Source organism: Hippoglossus stenolepis, chromosome 10, assembly GCF_022539355.2.
Source record: "Hippoglossus stenolepis isolate QCI-W04-F060 chromosome 10, HSTE1.2, whole genome shotgun sequence".
Lineage (NCBI taxonomy): Eukaryota > Metazoa > Chordata > Actinopteri > Pleuronectiformes > Pleuronectidae > Hippoglossus > Hippoglossus stenolepis.
The window spans coordinates 6,973,480-6,991,857 of record NC_061492.1 but is presented as its reverse complement, the minus strand read 5'-3'; the positions used below and the strand labels follow the sequence as shown (position 1 = coordinate 6,991,857).

Below are 18,378 nucleotides of genomic sequence, written 5' to 3'. Positions count from 1 at the left end.
GTACCAGGACATATAATTAATGTGAGTAACACTGGGGATTGGTTTTACAGGTCAGCGTGACAGTGGATCCTGGAGTAAATGTCGACCGGAGGCTAGTCACGATCACCCCAGCGCTTCCCGTCTTATGCACACAAACACAAATCATACATTAATCAGCGGAGGTGAAGAGAACAGGCAGCGCATCACGCATCTGAAATGTTGCTGAGTGACTGAACCTGTGACTGCAGCAGGCCAGCGTCAGATAGGGAGGGTGATGAGAGTCATGGTGGTTGTGTTGACAATGGTCTGAGTCCTGCAGAGTTGGAGTCACAGGACTATAAAGCTTCTCAGTTCAGTGAGAGGGATCTGTGTGATGCAAACTCTCTCTATAGAAATGATTCCTCTGCTCTAGGCGGACTGAAGGTGACTGACTGAGACACAAACTCAGACCGTTACTGTTTGAATTCACACTAAATATGAAGAAGCACAATTGAGAGATTCGTCAGCATCTGGATTCAAATAGTGTCACTTTCATTGATGCAAATATGTGCTCCATTTCATTCACTTAATTACAGAGTGAGTGAGCGTACAATAGAATTAAAAAAACAGTTTGTTTTATTCTTTTGAAGCATCTGTTTTATTTTACATCTTTCAAAATGATGTCAAGAAACTATTTTAGAAATATTAATTCCACTTAATAAAGTTAAATAAACTTTTTGTCTGTCAATGTTCAAGAAGTAATAACAAAAATGTTAACAAATATATATTTTTTATTATTAAGTCGATGAAATTTCCAGCCACATTAGCTCAATATAAATATTCAGTGTAAATTGTAGTTTAACTTAGAACAGTAGCTCTTCAGTGGACAGACTCCCGTGGTGTTCACGGTGCAGGAGGATACATGCGAGCACCTAATGAGTGTATCACTGTGGTACGGACTTTCGGTGGAGGAACCAAACTCGACATTGACTGTAAGTACCAGAGATTTTTACTTTGATAATTTCTAACTTTTTATCAAATAATGAACAAGAATTTGATCAAGTTTAAATTGACTGGCTGATAATTTTTTGTTGAATTTTATCAATCTAAGGTAATCTCCTTATCCTGAGAAAGAAATGCAGATAAATATTTATTGATCGTAATCAGTTTATGTAGATTAAAACATATATTGAAAAATATAAAACAAATGTTTCATCTATTTTTCTTGTACAATTATGATTTTTATTCGTAACTTTTAAAAAACATTTTAAAATGAAGTATTTGCTCAAGCTTCAAACTAAATCATAAACTGTTTAAAAATGTTTGGATTTGGAGTGATCAAAGCATATATTTTGGCACAAAAAATCAGATGTTGAACACAAACAGGATTTTATCAGTAGATGCAGCTCCTTTGTGTTCACACGCTTCGTGGTGAAAAGAGTAGAAAAGAAACAGGCGACAAGAGTTTGAACTGTTTCCACCAGTGTTTCAGCTCTGTGAGTTTAAACAGAAAATCATCTCGGGACGAGTTATTCACTGTCACTGCGTTGAAAGTGACGTGAAAGACGTCCTCTAATCATCAATAATCATTATCAGTGAACCTTCTCAGCCACATTGACACTTGAACCACTGCGGCTGATGGTCTGACACTGAGTGAATGATGTTCAACAGTAGAAGTTCTTCTGTTTCATTTACTGTATACAAGATCACCTGTACGTCATTTTCCTTCATCCTCATCCTTTGTCTTTTCTCCCTCTCTCTCCTCCAGTGGGTGTGGTGCGGCCCACCTGGCCGTCCTCCCCCTCCCAGTGAAGAGGCTGCAGCAGGGCAGTGCCATATTGGTGTGTCTGGCCAGCGGGGCTTCCTCAGCCTGGAGCCTGGGCTGGAAGGTGGGGAGTGGCAGCAACTCCTGGGGTGTCTCACAGCCGGGGTCCTGGGGAGGCGGCCACTCGCTGGGCAGCACCCATGGCCTCCTGCAGATCAGTGGAGGAAAGCGGGCTCCCAGTGAGCTGTGAGGCCAGTCTGGCCGGACAGAGCCTGTCGCTCAAACCTGGGCCCGGCCGCGCTCGAGGAGTAGAGGGCGACAGCACTTCCTGTCTGACATGAAATGCTGATTCTTTATTAGGCTGCATCTCCTCTCTGCAGCTTTTTTCTGCACAGGTTTTGTATCCATGTTTCTTTTCAATGTGATCATCTGCATATTCTGCTTTATCTTCGTCGATTTTAAATTAAACTTACTTTAATTAGTTTAATTCTAATTTTGAAAAAACCTACTCATTCATCAAAATATCTGTCATCATTGAATAAAACTGTGTGTCACAATAAATCATTGTCTTTGTTTTGCTTTCAACATTTGCACTTTAAAACCTCCAGTGTGATCACTGCAGTGTCCAGACAATTGCAGAGATGGTTTCAGTTGTGTCTTCTCTGCACGTCAGTAGAAGGATATACATATGAAGCATTGGCTTATTTATTTGAAATCTATAACAATAACCTGGAGCTTTTTGTTTGGACTGATGTCACAGTGCCAGGTTCGGTCAGTAGCTTCAAACGGGAACTGAATGAGGAGAATACAAAACGAGAAATTATGTAATGGGGTTTGTTTCAGTTCTGTTTCGATTCCTTTTGCTTGAAGACTTGTGTTGTGTTCACTGGACCAGTTATTCTCTGTGCAGCTGCAGCAGACCAGTTTCACTTCAGTCTTCAGACTGAGGAGGTTTTGTACGGCTCTAAATCCTGTGGCAGACACATAGCTGCTATATGGCTTCGAGACAGTAATAATCTCCAACATCTTCAGCCTGAACACCTGCAGTGGTTAGGTGTGGCTCAGAACCAGATCACTGCCACTGAATCGAGAGAGTTCCTGGATTAAGGATTGATGCTGAGTAAATAAGAAGCAGGAGCCTGTCCAGGTTTCACAAGAGTACCAACTGTGAGGTCAGCACCAATATCTAGAACTCCCTGTAGCTCCGATGTTCACAGTCCCTCCCAAGACTAACAGACTTGACTGAGTCAGTCTGGTGAAATTGTTGGCAGCAGACTACAAAATAGAAATGAATGAAAGAGCATCAGGAGAAATAGTTTCAACAGCCTGTGGAGGAAAATAAAGAAAACACATTTCCACCACGTTCAAAATCTCACCCTGACTCAGAAAAAACCAGCATGACACTCAGAGTTACTGTCCAACATCATCCTGATGCAGTTTCCTGTTGTGAAGTGCGTAGAAAAGCAGTTCAGACTCTGTGTGACTTTAACTCTGAGGAGCGTGATGCATAAGGGTGTGCAAATACATTTGGGTGCACCTGTCTTTATGAAACTGAGAGGAAGAGGTAGCTGGTGAGAACATGTGGATGCATCACATGAAGAACTGCTTCCTGTGTCTGACTGAAAAGTTCTGAGTCTGCACACATGGGAGGATTTGTCTTCAAGGCTTTTTACCAAGAAAACCTTTGAATGTGATTTATTGTGTGGACATATTTCATCCCAAACCAAGAAATGTATCAAATCTAACCGTGATTTTTGTTTCCTCAGCATCTAAATCAACTGTGAGACACTGAAATGGGAAACTTGCTCTGGGAGTAACTCTCTCCCTCAGAAATATCCTTCATGTCTATAAGTAGTGCACACTGCCCTCTGCTGGCAGTTCACCATATCAATATCATCTGGTGTAGGCTGATTTTGTTTATTATTTCATTTAGCTGTGCTTTTATCCAAAGCAATTTACAATAAGTGCATTCAACCATGAGGTACAAACCCAGAACCTTAAGATGAAAGTAGAATTTCTTCAAGCCAAACTACAAAGTGCTATAATTAAGTGCCATTTAAGTGCTACTAATGTGTTAGTTTAAACTTTTTATTGAAGGTATAGTCGGAAGAGGTGTGTTGTTAGTTTGCGGTGGAAGATGTATGACTTTCTGTCCCAGATGTCAATGGAGATCATTCCACCATTTGCAAGGCCAGGACAGCAAACAGTCATCGATTTTGTTAGTGTTGCTTCGCAGTGAGGGAGCAACAAGCCGATTAGGAGATGCAGAAGCCCAGGTGAGCGGGCTGGGGTGTAGCATTTGACCATGTCCTGGATGTAGACTGGACCGATCCGTTCGCAGCACGGTACTCAAGTACTAATGTTTCAAGCAGGACCGGGCAGTCCACTGGTAACCAGTGAAGGGGAGCGGAGGAGGGAGTAGTGTGAGTGAATTTATGTTAAAGACCAGTCGAGCTGCTGCATTTACTGGATGAGCTGCAGAAGTCGGATGGCACTAGCAAATAGACACCAGGAGGAGTTACAGTAGTCTAGGGGGTGAGATGACCAGAGCGGCCTGGACCAGAACCTGCGCCGCCTTCTGAGTGAGAAGGGGCGTGTTCTCCTGATGTTGTGCAGCATGTATCTACAGGAACGTGTTGTTGCAGTAATGTTGGCCGTAAGGGGGGTTGACTGTCGGGTGTCACACACAGGTTCATAGCAGTCTGGAGTGAGGCTAACACAGAGTTGTCTGTCAAGTTTCTGTCCTTGTTCAACCTTTTCATCACCATGTTTACATCAGTCATTGTAGCTCTAGTATTAGGAAAAGTAAGTAATCAGCCATCTGACCTCAGCAGTGACCCCAGGCCTCGGTTTTGTTAAGTGATACTCAACCTCTGGGAATATACAATTATCAATCAGACTAAATGTGACAGCGAAGTTTTGATATAGATCATTCAGACCTGACTTTGTAAAATAAATAAAGTTTAACATGTCAATTCAGCTAAAAACTGAGCAAACTGCATCTGCCTAATAAAGATAAAACCATGTGAATAAAAAGAGCTGCAGAAATGCATCATGAGGCCTAAAAGAAATTGTAGTTAGATAGACTGTCTATATGAAGGTATAGACAGTCTGATTTATATAATGATATATAAGGTTTATATAGATTTGAATACAGTCTGTGTGTATCTATATATAGATATATGCAGTTTATATAAAGATATATACAGTCATGTTGCGATATGATGAAGTGATATAAGGTCTACATAGATATAAATACGATATGACTGTCTCAGAATATATTTATCATATAATAGCTATATATATAATATAATAATATATTATTAATATTTATAAACAGTCTATGTAAGAGGATGACTAAATATAAAATATGTAGAATCTATAGACAATCCATGTCTTCATGTCTTTTTCTTCAACTCATTATGACAGTCAATACTGTATTGTGCTACTTTTGAAACAGAATAAATATTTCATGTTCTCTGTGTCATTTGTTTTTCACATTTCTATTTTTACTTTACTAAAATAAAATATATCATCACCAACATCTGCTTCTGTTTTATTTTTCTACGGCAAAAGATATGAATGTAAATCTGTTTTACTTCTACTTAGACAGTAATTTCTCTTTGTGTGGATCTGCATAGAAACCATGTTTCTGACTTCTGAGTTGAACATTGAACAAAGCGCAGAAATCACAAAAGTATCACGTTAGTAGTTTGTAGGACTCCTCATAATTCATATTATTGTCAATAAGTGACAGAAGTAAAGTTTATAATGAAACCTGAGAAATTAAAGAGTGAAATTACACATTTAGCATAAGAGTGAGTGAATATTCTGTTCCATCCATGTTCTGATCAATGTTGAGTGCTTAATGGTAGCTGCCTGTTGAGATGTGTGATTATAATAATCATCATATCACTGTTTGATGAAGTGTAACAGAATCTGTGTATTTCAGGGTATTAAATAAATATCTGGCAACAAATTAGTCATCAAGCTAAATTGATAAATAACCACAATTTTCAGAATATTCTGATTTTAAACTTGCAGGATGTGCTGGTTGTATGAGCTCAATGTGTTTTTACTCATGCATCGTATATATTCTCTGTATATTTATTGTAGTTTTCTGTGCAGAACTCATTCTGTAGAGCAACTAGTTGAGGCAGGTTTTCTGATGCAGCTCCGTTTACAACCACGTGCAACTCGGCCGGTCAAGCATGGCGTTCACTGCTCCACAGAGAATCACCATGAAAACTCATTTGTAGGACTCAGGGCGTTTCAAGGGACTTCAGGGGCCTCAGGCAAAAGGGACCTGGGGAACCTACATTGACCCAAACACCCCCTACAAAGAAACACATGAACCACAAATCACAACAGTCTTCAGACAAATATTTTTTCATCTAAATGAAAAAGTGCAGACTTCTGCATCCACGTAAATGATAGTGAAGTAATAAAGTTTAAGTTAAACCTCCCACCACCTCAGGCTCGTCTTACACACACATTTAGACGTTCTAGTCTTCAACTAAAAATCTAAAATGACAAAGTTGGTTGCATGAGGCTTTGTTTGGAGATTTCTGAACATTTAAAACTGTGAGTTTGTTTCCGGACATTTAGCTTCATTGTCGCTCTGCTTGAAGACTTGTGTTGTGTTCACTGGACAGTTATTCTCTGTGCAGCTGCAGCAGACCAGTTCACTTCAGTCAAACTGACTGAGGTTTTGTGTGACTCTAAATCACTGTGTGAACTTTCCGCCTTCATAGCAGGAGCCAGTAATAATCTCCAACATCTTCAGCCTGAACACCGCTGATGGTTAAGGTGAAGCTAGAACCAGAGCCACTGCCACTGAATCGAGAGGGAGTTCCTGAATGTAGAGTTGATGCATAGTATATAAGAAGCTTGGGAGCCTGTCCAGGTTTCTGCTGGTACCAGGACAAATAATAAGTAGAACCAGAACTATAAACACTGGGGTTGGTTTTACAGGTCAGCGTGACAGTGGATCCTGGAGTAAATGTCACGACTGGAGGCTGAGTCACAGTGCCTGGCAGCTGCATCCTGCCTGACACAAATCATACATTAATCGTGGAGGTGAAGAGAGAGAGAGAACAGGCAGCATCACGTCTGAAATGTTGCTGAGTGACTGAACCTGTGAAGCTGTAGGCCCAAGCGTCCAGATGAGGGGTGATGAGAGTCATGGTGGTTGTGGTCGACTGGCCAGGTCTGAGTCCTGCAGAGTTGGAGTCACAGGACTATAAAGCTTCTCAGTTCCAGTGGAGGATCAGCTGACGATGCAAAGCCTCCTCTATGGAAATGATTCCACTCTGTCTCTGACGCACTAATGAAGGTGACGTGGGACACCAAACTCAGGACGTTGCTGTTTGTAGTTTACACTAAATATGAAGAAGCAGAATTGAGGTCGTCAGCATCTAGTTCAAATTGTGTCCTTTCATTGATGCAAATGTGTGTGTGTTTCATTCCCCTTGGATTACAGAGTGAGAAGGCAAACAATAAATTAAAAAAAAACATTTTGTTTAATTCTTTTGAAGCATCTGTTTGTTTTACAGCTTTCAGGTATGTCAAACTACTTTTTGAAATATTAGTCATGACAAAGTTAAATCAACTTTTTGTCTCTCAATGTTCAGAGAAGTAACAAATGTTAACAAATATTTATTTTTATTTTTGAAATGCTTGATGAAATTTCAAGCCACATTAGCTCAATATAATATTTAAGTGTAAGTGTGTAGTTTAACCAGAGAACAAAGTGACTCTTCAGTGGACAGACTGTTGTTCACGGTGCAGGAAGTTTTATACGAGCACCTAATGAGTCTGTATCACTGTCGTTCACTTTGGTGGAGGAACCAAACTAGACATTGACTGTAAGTGCAGAGATTTTACTTTTGTGCATTTTATAACTCAAATAATGAACAAGAATTTGATCAAGTTCAGAGATTGACTTCAGCTGATAATTTTGTTGGTGAATCTAAGGTAATCATATCTGAAAAAGAAATGCAGATCAATATTTATTGATCGTAATCCAGTTTCTGCAGATTAATACATTTATAGGAAACATACTAAAACAAATGTCTCGCTCTATTTTCATGAACAATGATGATTTTATTCACGTTTAAACTTTTAAAATGAATTGCTCCAAGCTTCAAACTAAAAATCATAAACTGTTTAAAAATGTTTAGTTTAGATTAGTCAACATATTTTGGCACAAAAATCAGATGTTGAACATAAACAGGATTTTATCAGTAGATGCAGCTCAGCTTTGTGTCACGCTTCATGTGGTGAAAAATGAAAGAAACAGGCGACAAGGTTTGAACTGTTTTGCACCAGTGTTTCAGCTCTGTGAGTTTAAACGAAGAAAATCATCTCAGAGACCGAGTTATTCACTGTCACCCGTTTGAAAGAGATGTGAAGGCGTCCTCAATAATCATCAATAATCATTATCAGTGAACCTTCTGTCACGACAAACACCCGAACCCTCTCGGCTGATGGTCTGACACCTGAGTAGATGATGTTTAACGAAAGTAGAGATTCTTCTGTTTCATTTTATAACATACAAAGAAATCACCTGTACGTCGACACTGTCCATCTGTCCTTGTCTTTTCCCCTCTCTCTCCTCAGTAGGTGTGATGCGGCCCCACCCAGCCGTCCTCCCTCAGTGAAGAGCTGCAGCAGGGCAGTCACCACTGTGGTGTGTCTGGCCAGCGGGGGCTTCCCCTCAGCCTGGAGCCTGGAGGCTGGAAGGTGGGGGCAGCAGCAGCTCCTCAGGGTGTCTCACAGCCCGGGGGTCCTGAGAGGCGGCCACTACAGCTGGAGCAGCACCATGAGCCTCCTTGCAGAGCAGTGGAGGAAGGCGGGCTCAGTGAGCTGTGAGAGCCAGTCTGACCCGGACAGAGCCCTGTTCGCTCAAACTGGACCCTGACAGCTGCTCGGAGTAGAGCGACCTGATGAGTCATTATCTGCACAGCCAGGTCAGTGATTACATGTGTTCTGCAAGCTCTACTGTCTTCATATCTTTCTTAACTCATTATAATGATCCAATGCTGTATTGTGCTGCTTTTGAAACAAGAATAAATATTTCATGTTCTCATATCGTGTTTATTTTCACGTTTCTATTTTTACTACTAAAATAAAATGTATCATCACCAACATCTGCTTCTGTTTTATTTTTTCTATGGCAAAGATATTAATGTAAATCTGTGTTTTACTTCTACTTAGACAGTAATTTCTCTTGTGTGGATCTGCATGAAAACCATGCTGACTTCTAGTTGAACATTGAAAAAATAGTAAAATCACAAAAGTATCCACGTTAGTAGTTTGTAGGACTTTCCTCATAATTCATATTATTTTGTCAATAAGTGACAGAAGTAAAAGTTTATAATGAAACCTGAGAAATTAAAGGGAAATTACATTTAGCATAAAGTTAATTAGATATTATTCCATCCATGTTCTGATGTGTAGAGTGTTGTATGGTAATACACTTTTGAATGTGTGATTACTAATATCATCAATATCACTATTTGATGAGAATGTAACTTAAGAATCTAAATGACATTTGAAATCCGATAAATAAATATCTGGCAGCATTTAGTCATCAAATGAAATTGATAAATAGCAAAATTGTCTGATTATTCTGGTTTTAAAACTTGCAGGATATTGCTGGTTGTATGAAGCTCAATGTGTTTTATAATGCATGCGTATATTCTCTGTGTTTATTGTAGTTTTCTGTGAACTCATTCATGAAACAGCGCTAGTTGAGGCAGGTTTTCTGATACAGCTCCGTTTACAGCACGTGCCTTCTGGCCCAGATCAACGCAGCGTTCACTGCTCATAAGAGAATCACCATGAAAACTCATTTGTAGGACTCCAGGGCGTTTCAAGGGACTTTAGAGACCTCAGGCAAAGGGACCTGGGAGCCTACATTATTGTGCCCCCTACAGAAACACATGAACCACATCATTACAATCTTCAAACAAATATTTTATCATCAAACTTAAAAAAGTGCAGACCTGTGCATCCACGTAAATGATAGTGATGTAATAAAGTTTAAGTTCAACCCCCACCACCCTCAAGGCTCATCTTACACACACATTTTAGACATTCTAGTCTTCAGCTAAAAATCTAAAATGACAAAGTTGGTTGCATGGGGCTTTGTTTGGGAATTTCTGAACATTTAAACTGATTTGTTTCAATTGTGTTTAGCTTCATTGCTGCTCTGTGAAGACTTGTGTTGTGTTCACTGGACCAGTTATTCTCTGTGCAGCTGCAGCAGAAGGGCCAGTTCACTTCAGTCAAACTGAGGAGGTTTTTAATACGCTCTAAATCTGTGTGGACACATATGCTCCACTTACTACATGGATGCTCTGACAGTAGTAAACTGCTGCATCTTCCTCTGAATTCCACTGATGGTCAAAGAGAAGTCAGAGCTGCTTCCACTATACTGAATCGAGAGGAGTTCCTGAATTAGAAGTTGATGTATAGTATATAAGAAACAGAAGACCTGTCAGGTTTCTGCTGGTACCAGGACATATAATTAATGTGAGCAACACTAAGGGTTGGTTTTACAGGTCAGTGTGACAGTGGATCCTGGGTAAATGTCACGACTGGAGAAGCACGGAGTCACAAATCACCACAACCGCTGCATCCTGCACAAACACAAATCATACATTAATCAGCGAGGTGAAGAGAGAGAACAGGCAGCGCATCACGTCTGAAATGTTGCTGAGTGGCTGAACCTGTGAAGCTGTGAGCCAAGCGTCCAGATGAGGAGGAGTGATAGGAAGTCATGGTGGTTGTGAGTGGGCTGACGGGTCTGAGTCCTGCAGAGTTGGAGTCACAGGACTATAAGCTTCTCCAGTTCCAGTGGAGGATCAGCTGACAGTAAAGCCTCCTCTCTGTAAAATGATTCCTCTGCTCTGAGCGGACTGAAGGTGACGTGGGACACAAACTCCAGGAGCGTTGCTGTTTGAATTTTATACTAAATATGAAGAAGCAGAATTGAGGTCGTCAGCATCTGGATTCAAATTATTGTCACTTTCATTGATGCAAATATGTGTATTTCATTTCCTTGAATTACAGAGTGAGTGAGCCAGACAATAGAATTTTCAAAACAGTTTGTTTTAATTCTTTTGAAGCATCTGTTTGTTTACATCTTTCAAATGATGTCAAACTATTTTTCGAAAATATTAATTCATGACAAAGTTAAATCAACTTTTTGTCTCTCCAATGTTCAAGTAACAAAAATGTTAACAAATATTTTTTTATTATTATATGTTGATGAAATTTCCAGGCCACATTAGCTCAATATAAATATTCAGTGTAAGTGTGTGGATTTAACCAGAACAAAAGTGACTCTTCAGTGGACAGACTGTTGTTCACGGTGCAGGAGGTTTTATGCGAGGCACCTAATGAGTCTGTATCACTGTGGAGACACTAGGTGGAGAACCAAACTACGACATTGACTGTAAGTACCAGAATTTTACTTTGTGCTTTTTATAACTTTTATCAAATAATGAACAAGAACTGATCAAGTTCAGAGATTGACTGGCTGATAATTTTGTTGAATTTTTATCAATCTAAGGTAATCTCATATCCTGAGAAAAGAAATGCAGATCAATATTTATTGAATGTAATGAGTTTTGTAGATTAATACATTTATAGGAAACATACTAAAACAAATGTTTCATCTATATTCATTTACAATATTAAGATTGTTATTCACATGTTTAAAACATTTTAAAATAGAATTTGCTCAAGCTTCAAACTAAATCATGAACTGTTTAAAATGTTTAGTTTGAATTGATCAAACATATTTTAGCACAAAAAATCAGATGTTGAACACAAACAGGATTTTATCGATGTAGATGCAGCTCAGCAATGTTCCACTTCATGGTGAAAAGAAATTAGAAAAACAGACTGACAAGAGTTTGAACTGTTTTCACACCAGTGTTTTCAGCTCTGTGGTTTAAACAGAAAGAAAATCATCTCAGAATGATTATTCACTGTCTGCGTTGAAACAGACATGAAGGCGTCCTCGTAATCATCAATAATCATTATCAGTGAACCTTCTCAGCCGCACATTGACACTTGAACCGGCTGATGGTCTGACACTGAGTAGATGATGTTCAACAGGAGAAGTTCTTCTGTTTCATTTCTCTTCGTACAAGAAATCACCTGTCGTCATTTTCCTTCCATCCTCATCCCTTTGTCTTTCTCCCCTCTCTCTCCTACAGTGGGTGTGGTGCGGCCCACCCACGGCCGTCCTCCCCCTCAGTGAAGAGCTGCAGCAGAGGCAGTGCCACTGTGGTGTGTGGCCAGCGGGGCTTCCCTCAGCCTGGAGCCTGGGCTGGAAGGTGGGGTGCAGCAGCAACTCCTCAGGGTGTCTCACAGCCCGGGGGTCCTGGGAGGCGGCCACTACAGCTGGAGCAGCTGCATGAGCCTCCTTGCAGATCAGTGGAGGAAGGCGGGCTCAGTGAGCTGTGGTGAGTCTGACCGGACAGAGCCCTGTCGCTCAAACCCTGGACCCTGACCAGCTGCTCGGGTAGAGAGACCGACGGATGGAGTCATTGTGCTCTACTGTAGGTCCGTGTGATTTACATGGCAATTTCTCTGCATCTGCATGCATCTTCATGTCTTTTTCTTCAACTCATTATGACAGTCCAATGCTGTATTGTGCTACTTTTGAAACAAGAATAAATATTTCCTTGTTATCATGTCATTTGATTTTATTTTCTATTTTACTTTACTAAAATAAAATGTATCATCACCAACATCTGCTTCTGTTTATTTTCTTGATAAAAGATATTAATGTAAATCATGTGTTTTACTTCTACTTAGACAGTAATTTCTCTTGTGTGGATCTGCTTGAAACCATGTTTCTGACTATTGAGTTGAACATTGAACAAATGATAGAAAATCACACAAAAGTATCACGTTAGTAGTTTGTAGGACTTTCCTCATAATTCTTATTATTGGCAATAAGTGAAGAAGTAAAGTTTATAATGAAACCTGAGAAATTAAAGGAAATTACACATTGCTAAGAGTTAATTAGATATTCTATTTCCATCCATGTTCTGATGTGTGAGTGCTTAATGGTAATACACTTTTGAATGTGTGATTATAATAATCATCATATCACTATTTGATGAAGTGTAACAGAATCACAAATAAGCGTTTAAAGTCGATAAATAAATATCTGTCAACATTTAGTCATCAAATGAAATTGATAAATAACCACAGTGTCAGATTATTCTGGTTTTAAACTTTGCAGGATGTGCTGGATTGTATGAGCTCAATGTGTTTATAATACGCCAGTATATATTCTCTGTGTTTATTGTAGTTTCTGGTGAACTCATTCTGTAGAGCAACTAGTTGAGGCAGGTTTTTACGATACAGCTCCGTTTACAACACGTACAGCACCGGCCGGTCAACGCAATTCACTGCTCCTTGAAGGAATCACCATGAAAACTCATTTGTGGGACTCCAGGGTCGTTCAAGGGACTTTAGGGGCCTCAGGCAAAAGGGACCTGGGAGCTACATTGACCCAAACACCCCCTACAAGAAACACATGAACCACATCACAATCTTCAAACAAATATTATATAGTCAAATTTAAAAGTGCAGACCTGCATCCACGTAAATGATAGTGAAGTAATAACCTCTAGCTCGTCTTACACATTTAGAGCGTTCTAGTCTTCAACTAAAATCTAAAATTACAAAGTTGGTTGCATGGGGCTTTGTTTGGAGATTTCCACAGACATTTAAAACTGTGAGTTTGTTTCAGTTGTGTTTAGCTTCATTGCCGCTCTGCTTGAAGACTTGTGTTGTGTTCACTGGACCAGTTATTCTCTGTGCAGCTGCAGCAGACCAGTTTCACTTCAGTCAAACTGAGAGGTTTTGTGCGGCTCAATCATTGTGTCAACACATATGCTCCGTTTAAATAATGCTCGCTCTGACAGTAGTAAACTGCTGCATCTTCACTCTGAACTCCACTGATGGTGCAGAGAAGTCAGGCGGCTTCCACTGCCACTGAATCGGGGAGTTCCTGAATTAAGAGTTGATGCTAAGTATATACAGAAGCTTGGGAGCCTGTCCAGGTTTCTGCTGGTACCAGGCCATACGATTGTTGCTATAAACACTGGGGTTGGTTTTACAGGTCAGGCGTGACAGTGGATCTGGGTAAATGTATCACGACTGGAGGCTAGTCACAGTCACCTGGCCGCTGCATCTGCCACACAAACACAAATCATACATTAATCAGCGGAGTGAAGAGAGAACAGGCAGCGCATCACGTCTGAAATGTTGCTGGTATTTGAACCTGTGTAAAGCTGCAGCAGGCCAGCGTCCAGATGAGGAGGGTGATGAGAGTCGCTGGTGGTTGTGGTCGACTGACGGGTCTGAGTCCTGCAGAGTTGGAGTCACCCAGGACTATAAAGCTTCTCCAGTTCAGTGGAGGATCAGCTGACGATGCAGCCCTCCTCTCTATGGAAATGATTCCTCTGCTCTGGGCGGACTGAAGGTGACGTGGGACACAAGCTCCAGGAGCGTTGCTTTTGGTTACACTAAATATGAAGAAGCAGAATTGAGGGTCGTCAGCATCTGGATTCAAATTGTATCACTTTCATTGATGCAAATATGTGTATTTCATTCCCCTTGAATTACAGTGAGTAGACGTACAATAGAATTTTCAAAACATTTTGTTTTTAATTCTTTTGAAGCATCCTGTTTGTTTTACATCTTTCAAATGATGTCAAACTATTTTTTCAAAATATTAATTCATGACTTAAAGGATTAAATCAACTTTTTGTCTCTCAATGTTTGAAGTAATAAAAATGTTAACAAATACATATTTTTATTAAAATCTTGATGAAATTTCAAGCCACATTAGCTCAATATAAATATTCAGTGTAAATTGTGTAGTTTAACCAGAACAAAGTGACTCTTCAGTAGACAGACTGTTGTTCACGGTGCAGGGATTTGTACGAGCACCTAATGAGTCTGTATCACTGTGGTGGACTTTCGGTGGAGGAACCAAACTACGACGTGACTGTAAGTACCAGAGATTTTTACTTTGTGCATTTATAACTTTTATCAAATAATGAACAAGAATTTGATCAAGTTCAGAATTGACTGGCTGATAATTTTGTTGAAGTTTTATCAATCTAAGGTAATCTCATATCCTGAGAGAAAGAAATGCAGATCAATATTTATTAATCGCAATCAGTTTATGTAGATTAATACATTTATAGAAACATACTAAAACAAATGTTTCATCTATTTTCATTTACAATATTAAGATTTTTATTCACATGTTTAAAACATTTTAAAATAGTATTTGCTCAAGCTTCAAACTAAATCATAAACTGTTTAAAAATGTTTAGTTTGAATTGATCAAACATATTTTGGCATAAAAATCAGATGTTGAACACAAACAGGATTTTATCAGTAGAAGCAGCTCAGCTTTGTGTTCACGCTTCATGTGGTGAAGTGAAAAGCAGGCGACAAAGGTTTGAACTGTTTTCCACACCAGTGTTTCAGCTCTGTGAGTTTAAACGAAGAAAATCATCTCAGGGGCGAGTTATTCACTGTCACACGTTGAGAAACAGGCGTGAAGGCGTCCTCAATAATCATCAATGATCATTATCAGTGAACCTTCTCCAGCCACATTGACACTTGAACCCTGCGGCTGATGGTCTGACGCAGGTGAATGATGTTCAACAGTAAAAGTTCTTCTGTTTCATTTTATAACATACAAGAAATCACCTGTACGTCATTTCCTTCATCCTCATCCCTTTGTCTTTCTCCCCTCTCTCTCCTCCAGTAGGTGGTGCGGCCCACCCTGGCCGTCCTCCCACTCCAGTGAAGAGCTGCAGCAGGGCAGTGCCACTGTGGTGTGTCTGGCCAGCGGGGGCCCCCTTCCAGCCTGGGCCTGGGCTGGAGGTGGGGGGCAGCAGCAGCTCCTCAGGGTGTCTCACAGCCCGAGGTCCTGAGAGGCGGCCACTACAGCTGGGCAGCACCGCCCAGAGCCTCCCTGCAGATCAGTGGAGAAGCGGGCTCAGTGAGCTGTGAGGCCAGTCTGGCGGACAGAGCCCTGTCTCGCTCAAACCCTGGACCCTGACCGTGCTCAGGTAAGAGGCGACAGCACTTCCTGTCTGACATGATGCTGATTCTTTGATGAGCTGCACATCTCCTCTCTGCAGCTTTCTGCTGGGTTTTAGTGTCCATGTTGCTTTTCAGTATTGATCATCTGCATATTCTGCTTTATCTTCACAAGTTTTTGTAATTAAACTGACTTTTATTAGTTTAATTCTAATTTTGAACAAACCTACTCATTCATCAAAATATCATAATCATCATTGAATAAAACTGTGTGCGTACAATAAATCAGTATCTCTATTTTGCTTTCCAAATTTTACACTTTGCAAAACCTCAGTCTTAGTCATTGCAGTGTCAGACAGTGCAGGAGATGGTTTCAGTTGTCACTTCTGCGTCAGTAGAGGATACTACATATGAAGCATTAAAGCATTTATTTCAAAATCTATAACAACCTGGGCTTTTTGTTTGGACTGATGTATGGTGCAGGTCGGTCAGTAGCTTCAGAGGCGGGAACTGAATAGGGAGAAATACAAAGCAGAAGTGTGTGTGGAGTTTGTTTCAGTTGTGTTTGAATTCGTTTGCTTGAAGACTTGTGTTGTGTTCACTGGACCAGTTATTCTCTGTGCAGCTGCAGCAAGACCAGTTTCACTTCAGTCAGACTCAGGAGGTTTTGTGCGGCTCTAAATCACTGTGAACAAACCACCGCTATGTAAACCCGAGACAGTAATAATCTCCAACATCTTCAACCTGAACCCCTCACATTAGTTGGGGTGTAGCTAGAACCAGATCTACTGAATCGGGGGAGTTCCTGAATCAGAGTTGATGCATCGTAAATAAGAAGCAGGGAGCCTGTCCAGGTTTCTGAAGGTACCAACTGAGGTCAGCACCAATATCTGAACTCCCTGTGGCTCCGATGTTCACACAGTCCCTCCAGACTAACTTAGTGTGGAGTCAGTCTGAGTCAGAAATTTGTTGGCTGCAGACTCTAAATAAGAAATGAATGAAGAGCATCAGGAAAATGGTTTCATGATACTGTGGAGGAAAATAAAGAAAACACATTTCCGCCATGTTCAAATCTGCCTGACTCAGAAAACCAGCATGACTGCTCAGAGTTACTGTCAACATCATCCTGATGCAGTTTCCTGTGTGAGTGCGTGAAAAGCGGTTCAGACTCTGTGTGACTTTAACTCTGAGGAGCAGCGTGCATAAATTCATGCAAATGCTTTTGAGTGCACCTGTCTTTGAAACTGAGAGGAAGAGGTAGCGCTGAGTGAGAACATGTGGACATCACATGAAGGAACTTTCACTTCTATGTCTGACTTTGAAAAGTTCTGGTCTGCACACATGGGGAGAAGTTTGTCTTCAAGGCTTTTACCAGAAAACCTTTAGATATGATTATTTGTTAATGGGCTATTTCATCCCAAACCAAGAAATGTATCAAAATCTGACCACGTGATTTTGTTTCCTCAACTAAATCAACTGTGACTGAACACTGAAGCCAGGAAGCTGCTCTGGGGTAGCTCTCTCCCTCAGAAATATCCCTTCATGTCTATAAGTAGATGCACACTGCCCTCTGCTGGCAGTTCACCATCATCAATAACTCCATCATGGTGTGAGGCTGATTTTGTTTACAATACATTTCATTTAGCTAGCAGCTTTTATCAAAGCGACTTACAATAAGTGCATTCAACCATGAGGTACAAACCCAGAACAGCAAGAATCAAGAGAAAGTAGATTTCTTCCAAGAAAGCCCAAGCTACAAAGTGCTATAATTAAGTGCCATTTAAGTGCTGCTAATGTGTTAGTTTAAGCGTTTATTCGGAGAGTGTAGTCGGAGGGTGTGTTGATAGTTTGCGGTGGAAGATGTGTGAGCTTTCTGTCTGATGTCAGTAGAGCTCATTCCACCATTTAGGAGCCAGGACAGCAATGATGCGATGATTTTGTTAGTGTTGCTTTCGCAGTGAGAACAACAAGCGAATTGGCAGATGCAGGCGGAGTGACGGGCTGGGAGTGTAGCGTTTGACCATGTCCTGGATGTAGACTGGATTTCGATCGTTTGCAGCCTGATGCGCAGTACTAATGTTTGAAATGGATGAGGCAGCCACTAAGTAACAGTGAAGGGAGCGGAGGAGGAGTAGTGTGGTGAATTTAGGTTAAAGACCAGTCGAGCTGCTGCATTCTGGATGAGCTGCAGGAGGTCGGATGGCACTGGCAGTGGACACCTTGGGAGGATTGCAATAGTCTGGGGTGAGACTGACCAGAGCCTGGACTAGAACATAGCGCCCCCTTCTGAGTGAGAAGGGCAATGTTCTCTGATGTTGTGCAGCATGTATCTGCAGGCGATGTTGTTGCAGTAATGTTGGCCGTAAGGGAGGTTGACTGTAGTGTCACACCCAGGTTCATAGCAGTCTGGGTGGGGGCTAACTTGCAGGTTGTCTGTCAAGTTTCTGTCCTTGTTCAACCTTTTGTGCCATGTACATCAGTCATTTCATGCAGACTCACAGTATTGGGGGAAAGAAGTAAGAAATGCAGTACGTGTCATCGGCCTCAGTGACCCCAGG

At 40.8% G+C, this 18,378-nt stretch overlaps 1 pseudogene and 1 gene segment (V, D, J or C); both read left to right on the top strand.

Moving 5' to 3' along the window:
• The window catches only part of LOC118116397, an 86,923-nt gene that overhangs the window by 30,656 nt on the left and 37,889 nt on the right, over window positions 1-18,378 (top strand).
• The window catches only part of LOC124852604, a 47,937-nt pseudogene that overhangs the window by 10,937 nt on the left and 18,622 nt on the right, over window positions 1-18,378 (top strand).